The sequence below is a fragment of the Pelodiscus sinensis genome, chromosome 8, assembly GCF_049634645.1.
Source record: "Pelodiscus sinensis isolate JC-2024 chromosome 8, ASM4963464v1, whole genome shotgun sequence".
Lineage (NCBI taxonomy): Eukaryota > Metazoa > Chordata > Testudines > Trionychidae > Pelodiscus > Pelodiscus sinensis.
Window position 1 is genome coordinate 42269692 of NC_134718.1, and position 20699 is coordinate 42290390.

The window sequence follows — 20699 nt, forward strand, 5'->3', positions numbered from 1 at the left end:
ACACATCTGAATTTCTATGTGTTTACTTTATAAACTTTGGGATCATTTGGGAAAAGGGAACTATAAAATATTATTGTTGGCACGTTCATTCTTTTTGGGTGGGAAGAAAGAGGAGTTGGTGTATATGAATGTATTGAGGCCAGATTAATGGTGACTTTGCCATAACTTGGTGACAGTCTGTAGTAGGTACTTTTCACATATGACTGTGCTGTTCACTCCCTTAAACAGGGAGTGAACTTTCCAATACATGTTTACTTCTCAGATGCCCAAATTCAGCAAATAACTTTCCATTTCTATGGACATTATGGAGTCTTCTACAAGCTCCATGGATGTCATAAATGATGAAGAGTGAATCTTTACAGTGCGATCTGGTGAGCTCTGGAAGCTTCAAACCCATAATATATCATTTTTTAATTCTACTCCCACAAGGCCACTGACTGGAGCATGACAAAATAACTGGAAGAGACTGACAGATGGAAGAAATCTTTCCAATTTTGTGAAGTGGTCAAGAATGCAGCTTTGGAAAGGCCTTTCTCTTTCAAAAGAGAATCGTTCTCAAGATCAGGTAAAAAATGTGATTATTTCTGCTAAAAGTCAGTTCACATTAATTAAAAAGTTGTGAGTTTAAAAATAAATCAGATACATGGCTTCTTATATACCACGCTTCTGTGGCAATTATCTTTTAAACCCCATTATTTCTGAAATCTTTTTGGTATTACAGATATATTTCAGAGACTGCTATTTTTTCTATAGTTAGAATATCAATATAGCTTTTCTACTTATAACAATCATAAGTTAATATCACAGACCTCTGATGCCTGGATATAATATTTCCATTGTTACCAAATATTTTGCTCATGTAGAATCATGATAACATAAATTTTATTGTAGAAGTAAATAAGACATAAAAATGTGAAAGAAAAGACATTTTCACTTAAATGAAAAACTTCAAGGAGAAATCTACTTTTCATCCTCTTAAAAGAAGATGTGTTGCAAGAACACATGTGTGTGAACTTTTTTCCTCTTGTCTTGCAGCTGATCTATTTAGATGGGTCATTTTGACATCCCCTTGAAAGGTATGAAACTCCAGCATCAAGGAAATTGCACATGATTAAGAGATAATATGAAAGGATGTTTACATCTCTTTTCTGAAGCACCTAACACATGTTAATGGCCTTCATGAAGATACCAACATTTTGACTTTTTCTTGATAATGTAAGTTGTCATGTCTTATTTATCTTTTTTAAAATAATGTATTATTCCTTATATACTTCACAAGGAATACAATGGATATACAGACAATAGAACGAAACATACACTCTATAGTTTATACCCCATGGTCTTATTAACTGAGTATAAAGTACTATTTGGCTAAATTATTTAAGCATATAATAATTTTGCTGAAAAAAGAATGTTATTGTGTAAGATTAAATTATATATTGCACAATACATCACAGTTACCCATTTAATGTATCTGTATTCTATATGTAACAAAAAAATTACAATTTAACTTGGTTTTTATTATGTTTAATTTTTCCAGTCAACACAAAATTCATGGAAGCCTTTTGTCTATTTGAAGGCAATAAGAGAATATAATATGTTGTATTTTTTCTGGTTTTGCAAGTATCCTCATTATCAACTAACAATTATGTTAAATCATGAGCACACACAAAAGAAGTAAACATTGAAACCAGTGGAAGTAAGAACAGAGTTAAAATAGATAAAAAGAGAGAGTATAGCATATTTAATTCACCACTTATACAACACATTATATGTAGGGTCACCTGTTGGTGCTTTTTATAGTGTCCAAGCATAAGCACTTGCTGGTATGAAAATTTCTTTTTTTGGTTTATTTACATATTTTTTAATTAGAATTTAAATATGATTGGCAGGAAGGCACATCTCTGATTTGTTTGAGAGACAAAAAGAAATTGTAACGGCTCAGGAGGAGATCATTTTTTAAAATGTCTAAGTAACAACCCACAATGGCTCATTTAAATTCTTATATTTTCAGACATCATCATCATAGCCAGGGGAGATTGTGACATCTGAAAGAGAATATGTCAGTTTGAAATACAGGGTTCTTTGAGCCAGTTTACAACTGTGAATATTGCCTTCACATTATCAGACTCCTCATAGGAAGGCACAATCTTCTCTATCATAAGGAGCTTCCAGTAATCATTGAAGTGCATTATACTTAAAAAACCACCACAGGGATATATTCTACATTAAAGTATGGTGTAAAACAACCTTTTGTTATACAAATGCACTATTTTCTCAGACATTTAATTGTATCGAATAATAATCATAATATATATTAAGACACTGGTGTACCTCATGACTACTTGCCTATACTTTTACAAAGATACTTCAAATTAAATAGTCAGCTGGCCCTTAAGATATGAAGAGATATGAAGATACAATAAATAGTGTTCAAACCTCCATTATTTACGGTTTGCATGTGTAACCTCAGCTGCACTGTTCAAGTTATTTACATTCTGACTGACAACACTGCTGGTTACATTGGTATTGCCTTCTGGAGTTAGCAAAGCAAGTTATCAGTTGGTATAAAACATGATGGTTGCTCTGTTTCACATTGTTTGTTTTTCTAGTAATAAGTGCATTTCAGAATCAGGATATTTTAAAGAGAACCACTCATTCAACTCCACAGTGTAGGCATAAGACTAATATTTTGAAAACCTCTAATTCAAAGACCTGTTATCTTTACTTGACCTTATTTCCTGTCATTGGCAAGAATTGAGCTGCTTCTATTCACTCTAATAGCCATATAGTATAACCCTTGCTGTGAACAACTGCTATTTATGCATCCCTTTGTAGAATGCTACAATCTTGGGAAGTCATATGTCTGCCTTGGAAAGGGTCATTTACAAACAGCCTCTTGTTTGACCTGAAGGACACACCACATTACCTCACCCTGTACTTTTTACCTTATATACTGTACTTCCTTCCTCTCACGTTTAATGAAGCACAGGTGGTTCTACACTTCAAAACCAGGTGTCCGAGGATAAGTTCATTAGCTGAAATATTCACCTTACTATTATTTTTAGTTTTAAATTCAGATCTCATAATACTCTTTTTCCGACAGCAAACTATCACTTATAGCATTTTTTCATTGCCAGAGAGTAAAATTTATTCTTATCCCATCATGTTTTTTTAACATCTATAGCATTTATGTAGTCATCCAAAATTAAAAATATTTTGATCCTATTGGATCATGTCTGAAGGCTTTGTTTGAAATGGAAAGTAAATTTAAACATACAATTATAACGCAGAGGCAAGAAATTCTCCACTGTAAAAGGAAAAAGGCTAATACACTGAACTTATTCAATAAAGAAGTCTAAATGTATAAGCATTTGTAATATTTTATTAAAGTAGTACACAAATAGCACAGAAAAGGTAAATTAGATCTGCATGAAGATTGTCCATAATAGATTTAAGAGAATTCCTCTTTTCACCGTGCACAGTTGAGTGTGAAAATCTGATCTCTGAATGTGCCTGGGGGTACGTCTAGACTGCAAACTTTTTCCGGGATACCAGAGGTATCCCGGAAAAATTCTGCTGCGTCCAAGGAATGCGTCTGCTCTTCTGAAATTTTTTTCGGAAGAGCAGACATATTTTTTCAATATCCCTGTAAACTTTTACGAGGAAAAAGGGATGTTCTGAAAAAGGGTTTTCCCCTCCCCCCCACCCCGCCACAGTTGGTCCAAAGTACACAGGCCAAATGTCAGGAAAGCCTCTTCCAGAAAAAGATACACAAATTGCGAACCGCAATTTGCATAGCTTTTTCCGCTTCTTTTTTCGGAAGAACTGTGTAATCTAGACACAGCCTCATATGTAACTCAAAGACACGATTAGGAAAAAAAAATCTTCATTTCTTCATGATTAGTACAATTTTGACTTTTGATGACTTGTTATCTATAAAAGAGACAAAAGAATTCCACAAATTATCCACTATATTATTCCAGATTATCATCAGGGAAAAACATATGCATAGACACAAAGGCTGTGTCTACACTGCACCCCTTTTCCGGAAAAGGGATGCAGATGAGACAAGTCGGAATTGCAAATGAAGCGGGGGATTTAAATATCCCCCGCTTCATTTGTATAAACATGGCTGCCGCTTTTTTCCAGCTCAGGGCTTTGCCGGAAAAAAGCGCCAGTCTAGACGGGGATCTTTCGGAAAATAAAGCCTTTTCCGAAAGGTCCCTTATTCCTCTTAAAATCAGGAATAAGGGACCTTTTGGAAAAGGCTTTATTTTCCAAAAGATCCCCGTCTAGACTGGCGCTTTTTGCCGGCAAAGCCCCGAGCCAGGAAAAAGCGGCAGCCATGTTTATACAAATGAAGCAGGGGATATTTAAATCCCCCGCTTCATTTGCAATTCCGACTTGTCTCATCTGCATCCCTTTTCCGGAAAAGGGGTGCAGTGTAGACACAGCCTTAGAGCAAAATCCTGAATCCCCTGAACTCAATGGGAGATTGTCCTCTGATTTCTGAGGGGCCTGAATTTCACCATTGGAACTGGAATACCATGTTCCAGTTCTCTCATATTAACCACTAAGCAGGTCAGATTGTCATTTCCTACACTTTCTTCTGTTATTGCATTTTATCCAGATTGGGACGGAGAATAGTGAAGTTGTAGAACATTAGCAAAATCTAGAATAACTGATCTGTACCCTTACCCGGTCTTATCATTTGAAATGTACACATGTCTCCTGAGCCATTTTGATTTAAATTATAGTTTTGTCCAAATAAGAACTGCAGGATTTCTATTGGAAAATAATGAGTAAGTGCAATATGTATGATTTTATTTTTAATAACATGAGAAGAGCCTTACCACATTATCAGTCTGAGGCTGTTCATTATCACCTGTCAGATTACATATGTCTACATTATGGAGTTTTTCCGGGATACCAGAGGTATCCCAAAAAAACTCCACCACGTCCAGGGAATGCATCTGCTCTTCTGACATTTTTTGCAGAAGAGCAGATGCGCTCTTTTAGAAGCCCTGTCTTCCTTGTGTCACGAGGAAGAAGGGCTCTTTCAGAAGAGGAGGTTTTTCCGAAATTTGGCCCAGTGTAGACAAAACTATCGGAAAAAGATACGCAAATTGCAGAGAACAATTTGCGTACCTTTTTCTGATAGAAAGCAGCAGTCTAGACATAGCCACATTATTTCCTGGGCAAACTAAGGATTGTTTTGAATAGTAGGGTGATCATGTGGCTCCTGCTTCCCTAGCATGTCTATTTTCTAGTAAAGAATTGGAAACAGACTTAATGCCCTAATTAAAAGAAAATGACATAGCTTGCTTAATCGCACAAATATATTGAAATAACTAGGTTGCTTCTACAATAAACTTAGTTGTAAAGTAGCAAGGCTGAGGCTACACCTAGACTGCCAGGGAACGCGTCCGCTTTTTCGGAACAGTTTCCAAAAAAGTGGGCATGTTCTTTCAGCATCCCTGTGCTCCTCTCAGTGAGATAAATAAAGCATGTTCTGAAAGAGGAGGTAAATCTGAAATTTGGCCCTATGTAGATGGGTCAAATTTCAGAAAAGCCTCTTCCAAAAAAAAAAGCAGAAAAAGATATTCAAATTGTGGTTTGCAATTCGTGTAGCTTTTTCCGAAAAACTCTGCAGTCTAGACCTTATACCTCTCAAAATTTTACCTAGAATCTACTGTTCCTTTCCTCCCCTCCCCCACTTGATACTGAAGATAATTAACTTGGCAATTTAATCCATTTCACAAAACAATAGTAAAGATAGAAATATATTATGCAAAAATCTTGACTCTGGTCACATTTTAAGGGCAACATACAGGTATATCAAAAAGAAAATATACCATAGATGGGGAAAGGATATATGGATTTTTTTTTTTAGTCATCATGAATACTTTATTTCCTGTTTTCAGTGGCATATAATAAAAATATGAGAGTTATTCATCTCTGGTGATTTAAAACGCAATCCTGCAGCCTTTACTCAGGCCCATGAATGCTCTTTATTCATGCAAGTCATTTTATTTATATCACTTAGAGGAGCTGTGTGATCCAGGACTGCAAGATTGGACACACAGCAATGAAATAAGCATACGGAGCAGAATCTGAGAAAATGGAGAATTTATGTTTTCCACACATTAATACGGCAATACATTTTCCAGATTGAAGGATTATCAATTAAGTCCTCCTATCCCATTGGAAACTAATGTGAAAGCTCCATTTCTGTGGACACCTGCAATTGCTATTGCAGTCATCTTTTCGGGTGAATTTTCAAAGGAATTAAGGGGGCAAGGAGCATATTTAGGCTTCTAAAACCTGACAATTTGTAGGGAAATTTGGTTCCTTCCGATTATATTTCAGGGCATCTCTGTGGTGAGCCAGCCCCCACCCTCTATTACTGCTCCCTTGGCTCCTCCTTACTGTTCCTCATGTTCATCAATACTGTGTTGCACAAACACCTCTCCCATGGCACTGTCCTTGCAAGTCATCATCTGAAACATATAAGCTAAATGGCTTCAAGGGTAAGGCTTGAGGCTTTTCAAATCAAGTTCTTTTGGTGGTAGATACAGGCAGTCCCCGGGTTACGTACAAGATAGGGACTGTAGGTTTGTACTTAAGTCGAATTTGTACTTAAGTCGGAACTGGCGTCCAGATTCAGCCGCTGCTGAAACTGACCAGCGGCTGACTACAGGAAGCCCGAGGCAGAGTTTCTCTGCCCCGGGCTTCCAGCGGCTGATTCCAGATCACTTTCAACAGCAGCTGAATCTGGACGCCTGGGACAGAGCAGCTGGGGCGCTGCCGGGTGGGTAGGTCTCCGCAGAGCCGCACCTCAGCACTGCAGGGACCAACCCGGCAGCACCCCAGGTGCTCTACCCAAGGTGTCCCCAAGTCAGCTGCTGCTGAAACTGATCAGCGGCTGATTCCAGGAAGCCCAGGGCAGAGCAACTCTGCCTCGGGCTTCCTGTAGTCAGCCGCTGGTCAGTTTCAGCAGCGGCTGACTTGGGGACGCCTGGGGCAGAGCAGCTCGGGTGCTGCTGGGTTGGTCCAGTAGTGCCGCTCCTTGGCGCTACTGGACCAACCCAGCAGCACCCCAGCTGCTCTGCCCCAGGCGTCCTGATTCAGCCGCTGCTGAAACTGACCAGCAGAGGCTGAATCAGGACTCCTGGGGCAGAGCAGCTGGGGTGCTGCCGGGTTGGTCCAGTAGCGCCGAGGAGCGGCACTGCGGGATCAACAGGCAGCACCCCAGCTGCTCTACCACAGGCGTCCGCGAGAAAAGCCTGGTCTGCTGGGGGAGGGGGCTCACTAGCTGCGCCCCCCCCCCTCAGCAGACCATGGAGACGTGGGCGGCGGGACCGAGACGCGCCGCGGTGCTGCCGCCCGGGTCCTCCGTGTCTCCCTGGTCTGCAGACCAGGGAGACTCGGAGCAAAGCCACGGAGGACCCAGGGGGCGGCCCCCCCCCCCCAGCAGACCAGGGAGATGCGGAGCAGCTTTTCTCGCCCCGGAGGACACGGGCGGCGGGACCTCGGCGTGTCTGGGTGGTCCCGCCGCCCGTGTTCTCCGGGGCGAGAAAAGCCCCGTTCGTAAGTACGGATCCGACATAAGTCGGATCCGCGTAACTCGGGGACTGCCTGTATTCACTCTACGGAACATGCTCCTGCCAGAAATTCCTCTCGGCCTGATTTTAGCCATTCTCAGAAAGCTCAAATGGCAGATATCAGATATTTTGGTTATGGGTTGCAGTAAAACAACCTAATCCTCTTCAGGTTCTATTTTCTTCCTAAAACTCACTAGCAGCAATCTGAGCTTTGAGACAACTCACTCTTATGCATTCCCAAATTTTAGAAAAAGTGCTCTGTAGCACAGCCAAAGTCCTGGGAGATAGAAATATGGGTTTTGGCATTAGAAGTTTGCTGAACACTGTTTAACACATGAGCAGGGCTGCTGATCGAGGGGGAGGGCAATGGGGCAAGTTGCCCCAGAGCCCAGCAACTTAAAAGGGCCCATGGCTCTAGGCCGAGGTGGGAAACCTTTCTGGGTTACGGGCCACTGACTCATAGAAAAATCAGGGCCAGATCCGGTCCCTGGGCCTTAGGTTCCCTACCCCTGCTCTAGGCCCTTTGAATCACCATCAGAGCCTTGCACAACGCTGTTGACAGGGCTGAGGGCTTGGTGGCGCAGTCCTGGTGGCAGTGAGGGCTGACTGCCCCTATCCCCGCCCCTTCCATCTGAGGCCATGCCCTTTCCAGGGGCACCAGAGCCCCCAACCACATCGCCTAGGGCCTGGTGAAATTTGTCACCAACTCTTCACATAAGTCTCAGCTACATGCATTTTTAACACCCCATATATGCATTTACAGAAGACGAGAGCTGGAAGAGATGGAATCATGTGCAACTCCATCTGTGATGGTGTTACTCACCATCTCAATTAGAAATGGTGAATAGCAGCCAAAAACCATTCACTCATCATGGAAGGAATGCATATGCCTAAGAACAGCCTCTCCACACCAGCTACCGTTCACGGACAAATCAATAACATCTTATGATCAAAGTGATTGAAAGGAGCTGATTGGTCTCAGTTCCTACAAGCGCAAGAGCAGTTCAGTCAGGATACGTCTACACAGCAACGTTATTTTAAAATAACTTAGTCTGCATCAACACAGCAGGCAGTTATTTTGAAATGATGTTGAAATACTTTACTGTCAAGCTGGAGGACTTCTTACTCCGACTCCCGTAATCCTCATTGTACAAAGAGTAAGGGTATGTCTACACTACCACCTTAGTTCGAACTAGGGTGGTAATGTAGGCAACTGGAGTTGCAAATGAAGCCCGGAATTTGAATTTCCCGGGCTTCATTTGCATCTCGCCGGGCGCCGCCAATTTTAAATGTCCGCTAGTGCGGACTCCGTGCCGCGTGGCTACATGCGGCATGGACTAGGTAGTTCTGACTAGGCTTCCTATACCGAACTACCGTTACTCCTCGTGAAACGGTAGTTCGGAATAGGAAGCTTAGTCCGAACTACCTAGTCCGTGCCGCATGTAGCCGCGCGGCACGGAGTCCGCACTAGCGGACATAAAAATGGCGGCGCCCGGCGAGATGCAAATGAAGCCCGGGAAATTCAAATCCCGGGCTTCATTTGCAACTCCTGTTGCCTACATTACCACCCTAGTTCGAACTAGGATGGTAGTGTAGACATACCCTAAGAGAAGTCGGACTAAGAGTGCTCTATTTCAAAGTAAATACTGTGTAGACGCTCTCAATTTAGAAATAAGCTATGCAATTGACATAATTCGAAATAAGCTATGCAAATTGCACTAAGCCCTGCTGTGTAGATGCACCCTCAGTTATATTAATCTTGCAGGCCTAAATGTGTTATTATTTATAGGTAAAGATATTTATGCCCAACATTGCTGGCTTTATCCTAGGGAAAAAAATCTTTTCAATGCATTTATTAAAGTTATTTAATATTTATAAATTGTTTGTGTAGAGACTTAATATTTCTCTCTTTAATGTGTTGATATTCATGGCATATTTCTTCTTACCTTAAACACTTAGGGTATGTCTACACTACCCCGCTAGTTCGAACTAGCGGGGTAATGTATGCATACCGAACTTGCTAATGAAGCCCGGGATTTGAATTTCCCGGGCTTCATTAGCATAAAGCCGGCTCCGCCATTTTTAAAAGCCGGCTAGTGCGAACCCCATGCCGCGTGGCTACACGCGGCACGGGCTAGATAGATCGGAATGGCTACGTAGTTCGAACTATCTGTACACCTCGTTCCACGAGGCGTACAGATAGTTCGGAATAACTACATAGTTCGAACTATCTAGCCCGTGCCGCGTGTAGCCACGCGGCACGGGGTTCGCACTAGCCGGCTTTTAAAAATGGCGGAGCCGGCTTTATGCTAATGAAGCCCGGGAAATTCAAATCCCGGGCTTCATTAGCAAGTTCGGTATGCATACATTACCCCGCTAGTTCGAACTAGCGGGGTAGTGTAGACATACCCTCAGGCAGGTAAAGAACAGTAAATGCATATAACACATTCTCCATAGGTGTCATTTAATCTAAAAATAATTAGAACATGAACTTCATGATGAAAAATAAATATACTGATATTAAATGGAAACAGGAACAAATTCAAGAGAAGAAGAAGCTGCCTTCATTCTTTATTTTCCAAAGATAATGAGAGAGCATTCTCCAGCATAATTATCTTAGCTGAATTTGTCTATTTGACTGATAGATTCTTTAGGGCAGAAAAATAGTTATTTGTTCTGTGTTTGTATAGCACCAAGCCCAGTGGCGTTCTGGTCCATAATGAGAGCTGCTAGATGCTACCACAATACAAACAATAATACTATGTAAATAAACATGGGCATTCTAACGGACAGTAAGTAGCAGATACATTTTGGGATCACGGGATGAGTACTGTGTGAGATCCTGACCCTATTAAACTCAAATGGGTTTTTTGACACTGACTTAAACAGGCCTGGAATTTGACCCTCTCTACCTTATAGTTTGCTTTACAGGTAACATATAAAACAATCTCTTATGAATCAATTGGAGTAAACAATGTCACCTTGACAACATCTATTTTTCTTTTCTGTGAACTTGATTTGACTGGCTTAGCAAATTGTTGGAAATTCAATTAAAGTCAATTCTAAATCACTGCGAGCACATAGAATAAATTATGCAACCTGGATGGGGTTTTTAAAAGATCTGGTACTGCAAAAATGGTGCAATAGACTGTCAATAGTACTAAGAGCACAACTAAGATTGTTCTAAAATTGTTTCCTATAAGAAAAAAAATCCCTTTTCTATAACATGGAACTTACAGATATGCTCAATAGCTGTGTAGGATTTGATAATTCTATCAGAAAACATAAAAATTCACTTTTCCCTGTGTAGTGGGTCCTATTTTGCCATTGTTTTCATATGGCACAAAACAGGATGATTTTGCATGTGAGATCCCTAACTTTAAGCAGCTTGTGACTGTTCTGGAAGTTGCATACACAAGTTTCACTATCCATTCCAAACTGTCAGCTGGCCTCAAGGATCTGTCAGTGACACAAGGAGAGCAGGTTTTCAGCAATATTAACTGGTCTCCTTAGTACATCAGAATTTGGTATAACTTGAACCTCCCTGGTCCGGCACCCTTGGGACCTGAGTGGTCCCTGACCAGGAAATTTTCTGGACCAAGGGAGGTCAATGCTCTGCTGTCACCTGGGAGGGCTCTGCGCTCTGCCTGGTGGACCCGCTGCCACCAGGAACTCTGCCCAGCAGCCCCACTGCGGCCTGGAACTCCTGCATTCCATGTGCCCTAGTCTGACAATACTCCTGGTCCCATGGGGTCACCCCAACAATGCTGGGCTAGGGGTGTTACTGGACTAGAGAAATCCGGATTAGGGAGTGTTAACCTGTAATACTCCCTTCAACTCTAACTCCCCAAAAATGCAATTGGGGAGAGTCACTTGCTATTCCTTCAGCCTGAGCGTCCTTCTAGCTCTGCGAACATGCCTTCCAAGAGAGAGCATCAATATCTCTGTTTTACAGATGAGCAAGGCAAGGGTGAGACACATCAAGTCACCAGCAGTATCATGGAGGGAACCCAGGTGGGTTCCTTAACTCCTAAACTGTGCTCTATCCAAAATATGATGCTTCTTTTTTCAGGTGCAAAGAATGGTTAAAAAACAATGTGTGCATGTGTTCTTCATGTGCATTGATTAATTCCATGTCCAAGTTATGCCATATCATCATGCAATAGATGCCCAGCAGCCTCTGCATGGGATTCTCTGATTAGAAGAAACTGCTGAACTATCTTATTTGTAAATCCCAGTTTGAAATGCTAACTGCTGTGGCATGTTTCTGTGAGTGATAAACTGTTTAAGAAAAAGCCTTTGATCTCCCATCAAATAACTATTTGGAGACATTCTGGAGTATGGGGAGCCCCTCTCCCCCCCTCAAAGACTGTTGTTTCCAACCATCTCTGGAGGAGGAGGAGGAGGAGGGGGAAAGCATGTTGCTCAGCTCTTGTTCAGGAGTTCAGATCAACTCATAAAGCCAAAAGATGAAAGACAACCCTCCTTTCTTGCCTCCCACACCCCAAAGTTACCCAGTCCAATGGTATAAGGCAGTTCTTAACTTTAAACTAGTTACTCAGGTTTAGTTAAGAAGGTTATCAGTTAAAGGGGAAGCTTCAAGTGATTGATGAAATGACAGTTAAAGATGATTTATAAAAGAAAAAATTAAGGAGGTAAAATTAAAAGTGGGCTATGGTATCTCTTGAGAAGAACATAGTATATTATTATCTCACAGTCTTGCTTGCTTTTTTGGAATAGAAAAGACTTTTATTTCCCTTGTGGTTTTGATAAAAAAACATGTTAACATTTGGGTCTCACAATAATCTTCCTTGCACCATAAGGGATCTCATATCAAATGACAGAGTTTGGTTACAAAAACGCAATAACCATGATCATCATTGAAATTCTTTGTCTGTTACAATTCCAGGGCAAGTCCAAATTCTGACAGATTAACTGCACTGCATCTCCTCAACTGGAGAGGTAAACTATGTTTATAGGAAATGTCCATCTGTTTCCAAGTGCCAGAGATTTGCCCTAGAGTAGAGAGAACAGCTGGGAATCAAAAATCAGTTTATGGAAAAGGAGGAGTGAGAGGGAAGGTAGTTTTCTTGTATGGTATTTTGCTTTAATGACAGCACTAGGTTTGGGCATGTGTTCTTCACATGCCCAAACCGGAATTAATTTTTGGTTTAATTGTACCAAATAGAAAGAAGGGGTTTTTAGCATATTTAGTGTTTGTGAAATATATTAGCACCAGCAATATAATTTCTTCCATCTTTCTCCCCAAAATACTTCAAATCTGACCAGATAGTTCATTTTCTGTCCAAGTTAGTTTTTAAACTGCCAGTTGAGAGAGACTTCTTTTATGGTTGGTGTCACCTGTTTACTGAGGACAGGATTGAGACAAATAACTTGTTTTCTATAAGTCACTGAAAACCCATCAAATGGTGGTAAGTTTCAGCCACTGCTCAGCTGGACTGGATATAAGACAAGGACAGCAAGTCTTTATCTTCTCTGCACTGTGTGGGAATACTTGGAAAGACACATGGCAATGACATGCTAGTTGCAGAATGTGCCCATAGTGAATCGTGCATGAAAAGCAGCCTATAGATTTATTACAAGCAAGTTTAAGACATCCTGTCATATAGTTAAGTTAATGTAATGAATCCGTAATATTCAACTCCCTCCTAGAAAAGGCTTAGTACACCTTCTACATGGGTGGTCAGAAAGAGAAAACCTTTAACCTATCTGATGACACCTCTGGAACTCAAAATATCATACTCTTAATTAAGTTGAGTGGCTATATATGACCACACACTGGTGAAGGCAGTGGGGTCAGTGAGACATGATGAGCTAAATAGTCAGCGTGGAGCTTCTGGCCATTAGTTCTGCACAATTTGTCTCAAAGTTTGCATAGCTTTCTCTGTGTAATCCCATGGTGAAAGTACATACATGCAATTACTTTATAGGTGAGAAAGGTTGAGTTAAGTACTTACTAGATTGTCCTTTAGATTACTTCATGGAGCTTCTGCCTCTTGACTACACAGCCCCAGTTAAAATCCAGATTCAGATCTGAGCAGACTACATTGATCAAGTAAATGCACTCACATCTGCTAAAGTGCCCAGCCTTTGACAGCACAGAACAGCCCTCAACCAGTTTTCCTTTGGAAAAAAATATTGTCCCAGGTTTTTCGTTTATTGAGTCTTTAGACACTCAGAAAAGAATTAGTGACCCAAGTCACTGAACCATGCCTCTTCCTGAATGAGCAACAGGTACTCAAATAGAAAACACAACAGACAAAACAATGAACCAACTCACTGGAGACACAAGTCAGCCTCTCCCCTGTGGACACAGTTTCCCCTGCAACTCCTCCTACTCCTCTCTGAAGAGCAAAGATCCCACTTGTTAGATTTGGGGTTAGGAGACTGTTCCACTTACTGGTTCAAGAGCACAACTGCTTCTCCTCAAGTCAGACAAATTGAGAATGGAGAAAAGCAAGTGCGGCTCCATGCTTAGTGACCTGGGCTCTTTTGTCCAGCTGCTTTGGTTGCTGGTACAGTGGCAGGATATTTCTGGCTCATGAGGCCAGAACCCCTTACTTAACCTCTGTGCACCTTATCAAAATAACATTCAGGAAATGGATGGAAAAATGCTTGTATTTAGCAATGTAAGGGTATGTCTACACTACAAAGTTAATTCGAACTAACAGCCGTTAGTTCGAATTAACTTTCATAGGCGCTACACATACAAACCGCTAGTTCAAATTTTATTCGAATTAGCAGAGTGCCTAATTCGAACTAGGTAAACCTCATTCTATGAGGACTAACACCTAGTTCAAATTAAGTAGTTCGAATTAAGGGCTGTGTAGCCACTTAATTCAAACTAGTTGGAGGCTAGCTCTTCCCAGCTTGCCCTGGTGGACACTCTGGGCACAACCAGGGAATCTCTTCTGCCCCCCTCGCGGCCCCGGAGCCTTTAAAGGGGCACGGTCTGGCTACAGTGCCCGTGCCAGGTGCAAGCCTTCCATCACCCAGGCAGCAGACCCTGCACCTGGCATGGCATGAGCCAGCCACCCGCTGCCACCCAGCCCTCCCCCTCTTCCCAGGACCAGGCTGGCGGCTCCCAGGAGCGCCCGCCTGGTCTAGTGCGGAGATCATGGACCTCATCCAGGTTTGGGGGGAGGCCTCCAACGTCCACGATCGCCGCACTAGGCACAGGAAAGTGGCCATCTAGGGCAGGATAGCTGCCAGCCTGGCCACCGAAGACCATATGCGAACCCAGGAGCAGGTTTGCATAAAAATCAAGTTGGTCCAGTGAGACCCCTGACCCTGAGCCTTGAGCTTAGAACATAAGAATGGCTGTACTGGGTCAGACCAAAGGTCCATCTAGCCCAGAAGCCTGTCTGCTGACAGCGGCCAACAGCAGGTACCCCGGGGGGGATGGACCGAAGACAATGACCAAGCCATTTGTCTCGTGCCATCCATCTCCAGCCTTCCACAAACAGAGGCCAGGGACACCATTCCTACCCCCTGACTAATAGCACTCCATGGACTCAACCTCCATCAGTTTACCTAACTTCTCTTTAAACTCTGTTATAGTTCTAGCCTTCACAGCCTTCTGTGGCAAGGAGTTCCACAGGTTGACTATTTGCTTTATGAAGAAGAACTTTCTGTTATTAGTTTGAAGCCTGCTACCCATTCCTTTCATTTGGTGTCCTCTAGTCCTTATATTATGGGAACTAATGAAGAACTTTTCTTTATTCACCCTCTCCACACCACTCATGATTTTATAGACCTCTATCTTATCCCCCCTCAGTCTCCTCTTTTCTAAGCTGAGAAGTCCCAGTCTCTTTAGCCTCCCTTCATATGGGACCTGTTCCAAACCTGTAATCATTTTAGTTGCCCTTTTCTGAACCCTTTCCAAGGCCAAAACATCTTTTTTGAGGTGAGGAGACCACATCTGTACACAGTACTGAAAATATGGTGTACCATAGTTTTATACTTCCCCTCCTCCTTCTTCCCCTGGCTTCCCCCTTCCAGCTCCCTCCTCCCAGGTTTCCTCCTCCCCTTTCCCACCCTCTCTCTTCCCCTCTCCCACCTCCTTTTACCTGTCTCCCCAGAGGTTCATCCCCTCCACTCCCAGTTTTGTTAAATAAAGAGAGTTTCTATTTTTGAAACACATGTCCTTCGTTTTTTACATCAGGAAGGGGGGTAGGGAGGGGTAAGTGGAAGGAGGTGAAGGAGGAATGGGGCACAAGCCCCCGATGGGGAGAACTGGGGTGGCTCTGCGGGCTCCTCGGGGTGGAAGCTCTCCTGCAGGGCCTCCTGGATCCTGAAAGCTCCCCAACTGACTCCCCCAGATGGCAGCCTGCTGCAAGTGCAGCTGGGCTGATGGCCAAGTGCTGTGATGTGCCAAGTGTGGGCACTCAGGGCACTCCAAGACAGGACTGCTTTGCTGAACTTCATTGAGGACAAGCAAACGGGGAACCCTGAGAACTGTCTGTCCAGGATGGGTGTCGGGTCCCTTTAAGAACAGCCCTCAGCTAGCTTGAGGCAGCAGCTCCACACTCTAAGTCCTGGTTCCGGGCAGCCTTAACTTGGGTTCAGGGTCCACTCAATGTGGACATGCTAGTTCGAATTAGCAAAACGCTAATTCAAATTAGTTTTTAGGTCTAGATGCACTAATTCGAATTAGCTTAGTTCAAATTAACTAATTCAAATTAAGTTAGTTCGAATTAGTGCTGTAGTGTAGACATACCTTAAAAGAATCAGTGCTTTGTTATAACCAAAGTGGAGGTCTTTGCTCCTTAATAAAAATGTCACAGTCTCATATTTGCTCTCTCTAGTGGTCAACTGGGAGCTTAGATGTTCAATACAGTGTATCATTCTGAATGTGTTACCATAGTAAGATTCTAGAGTGAAACAGCATCTATTTGTCCAGTGTAAGTAATGCAATGCTTAGAGCACTGATCTAACAGCATATACATTTATGTAATGTCAGTAAACATTCTTACTAAACAACTGATCTAGCAGGATCAGAATTTTCAGGTATGTTCCTAGAATTAATAGACCTTCCATCTCTGGGTTCTAGAAACACAAGTCAGGCCCTTGGCATCATTCCTAGATTTTAGTCATTTGTATACCACGTGTCATTTAAATAATTTCCATCTGCTGAAACTATATGTAGGTAATCCCAAAAGAACCCCTAACTACAGCTAATCACTGATGGCCAGACCCTGAAAGGTATTTGGACTCCTAACTTCCATTGAAATCATTGGCAGTTAGGAGCCTAAATACATTTGGTAGCAGGGCTCCACGGCAGGACTGTCCATGTGGAAGAAGCAAAGCAGGAACAGACTTGTTTGCAGGATGAGAGCCTGTGTTAAGATTTCCGAATTTGATAAAGGGACTGTGAGCCAGGATCTTTCTCAGAAATTACAGAGATATAAATTCAGAGCCCCTCCAAAAAGTCAATTACTCTGGATTTGTAAATAAGAGCAGAATCTGGCCTTTCCCAAAGTCTGATACTTTACATATCTGTGGGCTTATATTTAGTGGTGTGAGCTAGCTGTTTTGTGCTATTGCAGACTGCTAAGCCATTTTGTTTCACCAAAGCAGCCAGAATGTACCAGTGAATCTAGCCCACCATTAGCTGCTGTAAAGTTTTTGCTTCAGAAAACCCCAGTGAACAAAGAAACAAGTACCTTTGCCAAAAGTGAGACTTCACAATTCTTGGAGCAAGAATAACTGGTCCTAGCAGTCAGCTACTGCTTTCATGGTGACAGAAAGAAGTGTTCAGGAAGTGCACACATACCTCTCTAACATGACCACTTGTTTCTCCTCTAGCCTTATTATTGTTAAATTTAATAGAGACTTGGCTAAGGAAACACTCTTAAATGGTGAGAATGGATACTAGAAAGTAGATGTTTGTTTTCACAAACAACATTGCAGTCATGAGGCCACATATAACATTCAGAATTCATGCTGTGACACTTATGTGTTGCAGGCTGGGTGCTATTTTTGTACCATTGAAGCCCACTGCTGCAGATCTCCCTGGTTTTGTGGAACAAAAGATATAAATCTACATCTTGCCCAATTCTACTCACTCACCAAGGTCCCAGTGTCCCAGCTGGATGCTGACATACACAGAGCTGGAATCTATCTGGCTCACCTGGGGTTTAATGTTGATAAAATAGGTATTAGAATTATATGAAAGTGTTTAAACTGTTTAATGTTTGTAAATGCATTAATATTACTTGGAATCTCTCTGTTCTGGATTATACTGTAATATCTGAATGGTTGTTTTTTGAGCCTCTGGGTCTGTATGATTTGCCATACAGGAGAAGGATGCTAGTTTGTGAGAAAAGCCGATCTTCCATGGAAATTGTTACACTCATCCCAAAAGGGGAGACCCATCCATATGTATCAGGCTGTGGCTAGATCTCACATCTGGAAATTCCCTGTGTTTGCTTGAGAAACGGCCAATACAAAGGACTAAACTGAGAGCCTTATTATTCTGCTCTCCTCCCCATTAAGATGAGTTATGCGCGTACACTTCTCCCATCAGCTAAGTGTGCAGTTCAGAGAGCATAGTAGGAAGGGGTTAAAAACCCCAAATCAAAGGAGCTTTGGGTTTCTGTACTCCTTAGATTCTGGAGGGGGAAGGTGTTTCTAAACATAAGCAAGAGATCCCCACTACTTAGCCTGGATAAACTTAAAAAACAACAACTGGTCTGGTAGCAATTTATAAACTAATAGTATAATGAGCTTTTGTAGGCACTGCCTGGTTAGCCCTAAGGGACTAATAGAGCTGCTGAGTATATAATTACCTTTTGAAACCTTACATTGTAATTCATTTGTATGTGTATGTTTGCTTGCTTTAACCTTTTAAATAACTCTGTAATTTCCTTTTCCTAGTTAATCTTCATATAGTTTATTATAGGACTGGCTACTACCATGCTCTTTGGTGTGAAACCTAAGCACAAATGACCTAGAATAAGTGGGATTAGAAGAAACTTGAATATTGCTGTGTGTAAGATCAGTGGTTTAGTCCTGGGCCCCAGACCTGTGCTCAGGCCCTCAGATAAACAATTAGAAGTCCCTTTCAAGCCTGGGCTCAGAGTACAGGGCAGACACCCAAAAGCAGTTGAATGGTCTTTACACTGACCCAAACCTGCAGTGCAGGGCAGATGAGCAACCAGTCAGAGGCTCAAGCCTGGTTGCAGGCTGAGCAGCAGTTTATTACGGGCCATGCCCTTGAGTAGGGTGGGGCAACAAACAGTTCAGAAACATCAGTCAACACAGCTAAGGACACCAGCTACTCTGCAGGTGCAACCAAATAGTTTATACAGCCTTGCCCTTGGTCAGAGTAGGGCAACCCACAAACCGTACAAAGAGTTAACCAGTTTAACACTCAGGCCTGTCTGCAGGCTGAAGTGGGGCTTGGGTCTCCTCGCTGGCAGCAAGCCAACCAGCACGGGGGCGTTACCTCTACCAGGGGGATCCTGCCACTGCAGGGGAGGGGTGGTGGGTGCGACATAGGCCCACCCACTCCACTGCATTCCAGCCCAGGGTCCTAACAGTGGCAGCATGGGCCACCACTGGGTCAGCAGTAGGGTTGCCAGATGGTTGAAACAAAATTACCAAACCCACCCACCCCACCCCCCTCAAAAAAACTGGAAAAAATTCTGTTGAAGGGGAAAAAAAGGAGGGAGACCAAAGTTGTTGAGCAAATAAAAGGACTCCAAGGACTTATTAAGCCAAAACATAAATAGGTCAGTGGTCCCCAACGCGGTGCCAACGGGCACCATACCACCCACCAGGGCACTTCTGTGCGCCCGAGCGATCAGGGCCAGCCCAAGCCATTCTTACACTCCAGGCCCCGGGCATGTGGCGCATGTGCAGCTCCCACCCCGTAAGTGCAGCACACGTGCAGCCCCACCCCCGGACGTACGGCAGCCCCAAAAGGTTGGGGACCACTGCCCTAGGTCTTTTGGCTGGCAGCCATTTTATGCCGGAAGCCTTGGGGAACCAGGTAAGCATGGGGCTGGGGATCAAGGGGCTAGGGGTGTTGGGAGCCAGGGGGGAGGCCAGGCGCTGAGTGTTTGTAGGGTTGCCAGGTGCCCGGCATTTTCGCCTCCTAGCCAGGGAAAAATTCAGAAAATACCGGACATTTTAGGTGTCTGGTATTCTCTGAATTTTTTTACCAGACAGAAGCCGAAAATACCGGACTGTCCGGGTGAATACCGGACACCTGGCAACCCTAGTCAGCAGGGATCCTGAACCCAACACACTGCCCATCTGACTTCCATCTCCTCAGACGGCCCTACCCCGGGGGCTGTTTCCTGGTTCCCCCCAGGGGCCTACCTGGCTCCACGTCTGTTCTGTGGGGCCTGCCAGAGGCAAAGGTGCCGGCAGCGTGTCCATGGGCTCCAGGTCAGGGTCAGGCAGGGTTCCAGGTAGTCCAGCCAGCCCAAGTCTTCTGGGCCCAGCAGAGGTACTAGGGGTCCAGGCCAACCTTTGGGGCCCGACAGCAGTCCCAATAGCCCTGGCCAGTCCTCTAGGCCCAGCAGTGGTCTCAGCCAGTCTTCTGGGCCCAGCAGTTTTCCTGATGGCCCAACCCAGTCCTCCCGTTGAGGGCAGCATGGCTGGGACTTCCTCCTCTGGAGCTTAGGCAGAGCATCTGGCCTGCTCTGCAGCCAGCGCCAAACTGAGCTCTGAGCCCTGGTTCTTGTACTTCTGGTCTGCCTTCCTGCTTCCAGTGGGTGAGTCTGGCCCCACCCAGCAAGAGGTCTTAGGGAGCCCTTCCTGTTCTGGGTCAGAGGGAGGCCATGCTATTGTCTAGCCTCACTACACTGTGATTCTTGAGGCCATCTGTCACAGAGCTATTCTCATCTCAGTGGCAAGAGAGACCAGAGAACTCAACGGGACTAAGACGCTGTGTGAAAGTTGTTAATGTGTCTGAGGACTTTGCCCTTGGTACAGATAGCTGGTGAAATCTAAGTTTAAAATGCACAGCCAGTTTGAGGTTGTGCCATGATTTTTAAGAGTCTGCCCTGAGGCTGGTACTCATGCTCTTTCTTTGCTGTTAGGAGCAGGGGCGGATGAGAG

General features: G+C 43.4%; 1 long non-coding RNA gene across 1 annotated transcript in view; it reads right to left on the minus strand.

Annotated features, from left to right (window-relative positions):
* LOC142830504 (uncharacterized) overlaps positions 1–20327 on the minus strand; it is a 41631-nt gene extending 21304 nt beyond the window's left edge. Inside the window, exons 1-2 of the long non-coding RNA XR_012905800.1 lie at positions 19956–20327; positions 17700–17760 (exon numbers count right to left, since the gene is read on the minus strand). This is a non-coding gene — a long non-coding RNA (uncharacterized LOC142830504). The remainder of the gene's footprint in view (positions 1–17699; positions 17761–19955) is intronic.
* Positions 20328–20699: the final 372 nt, after the last annotated feature.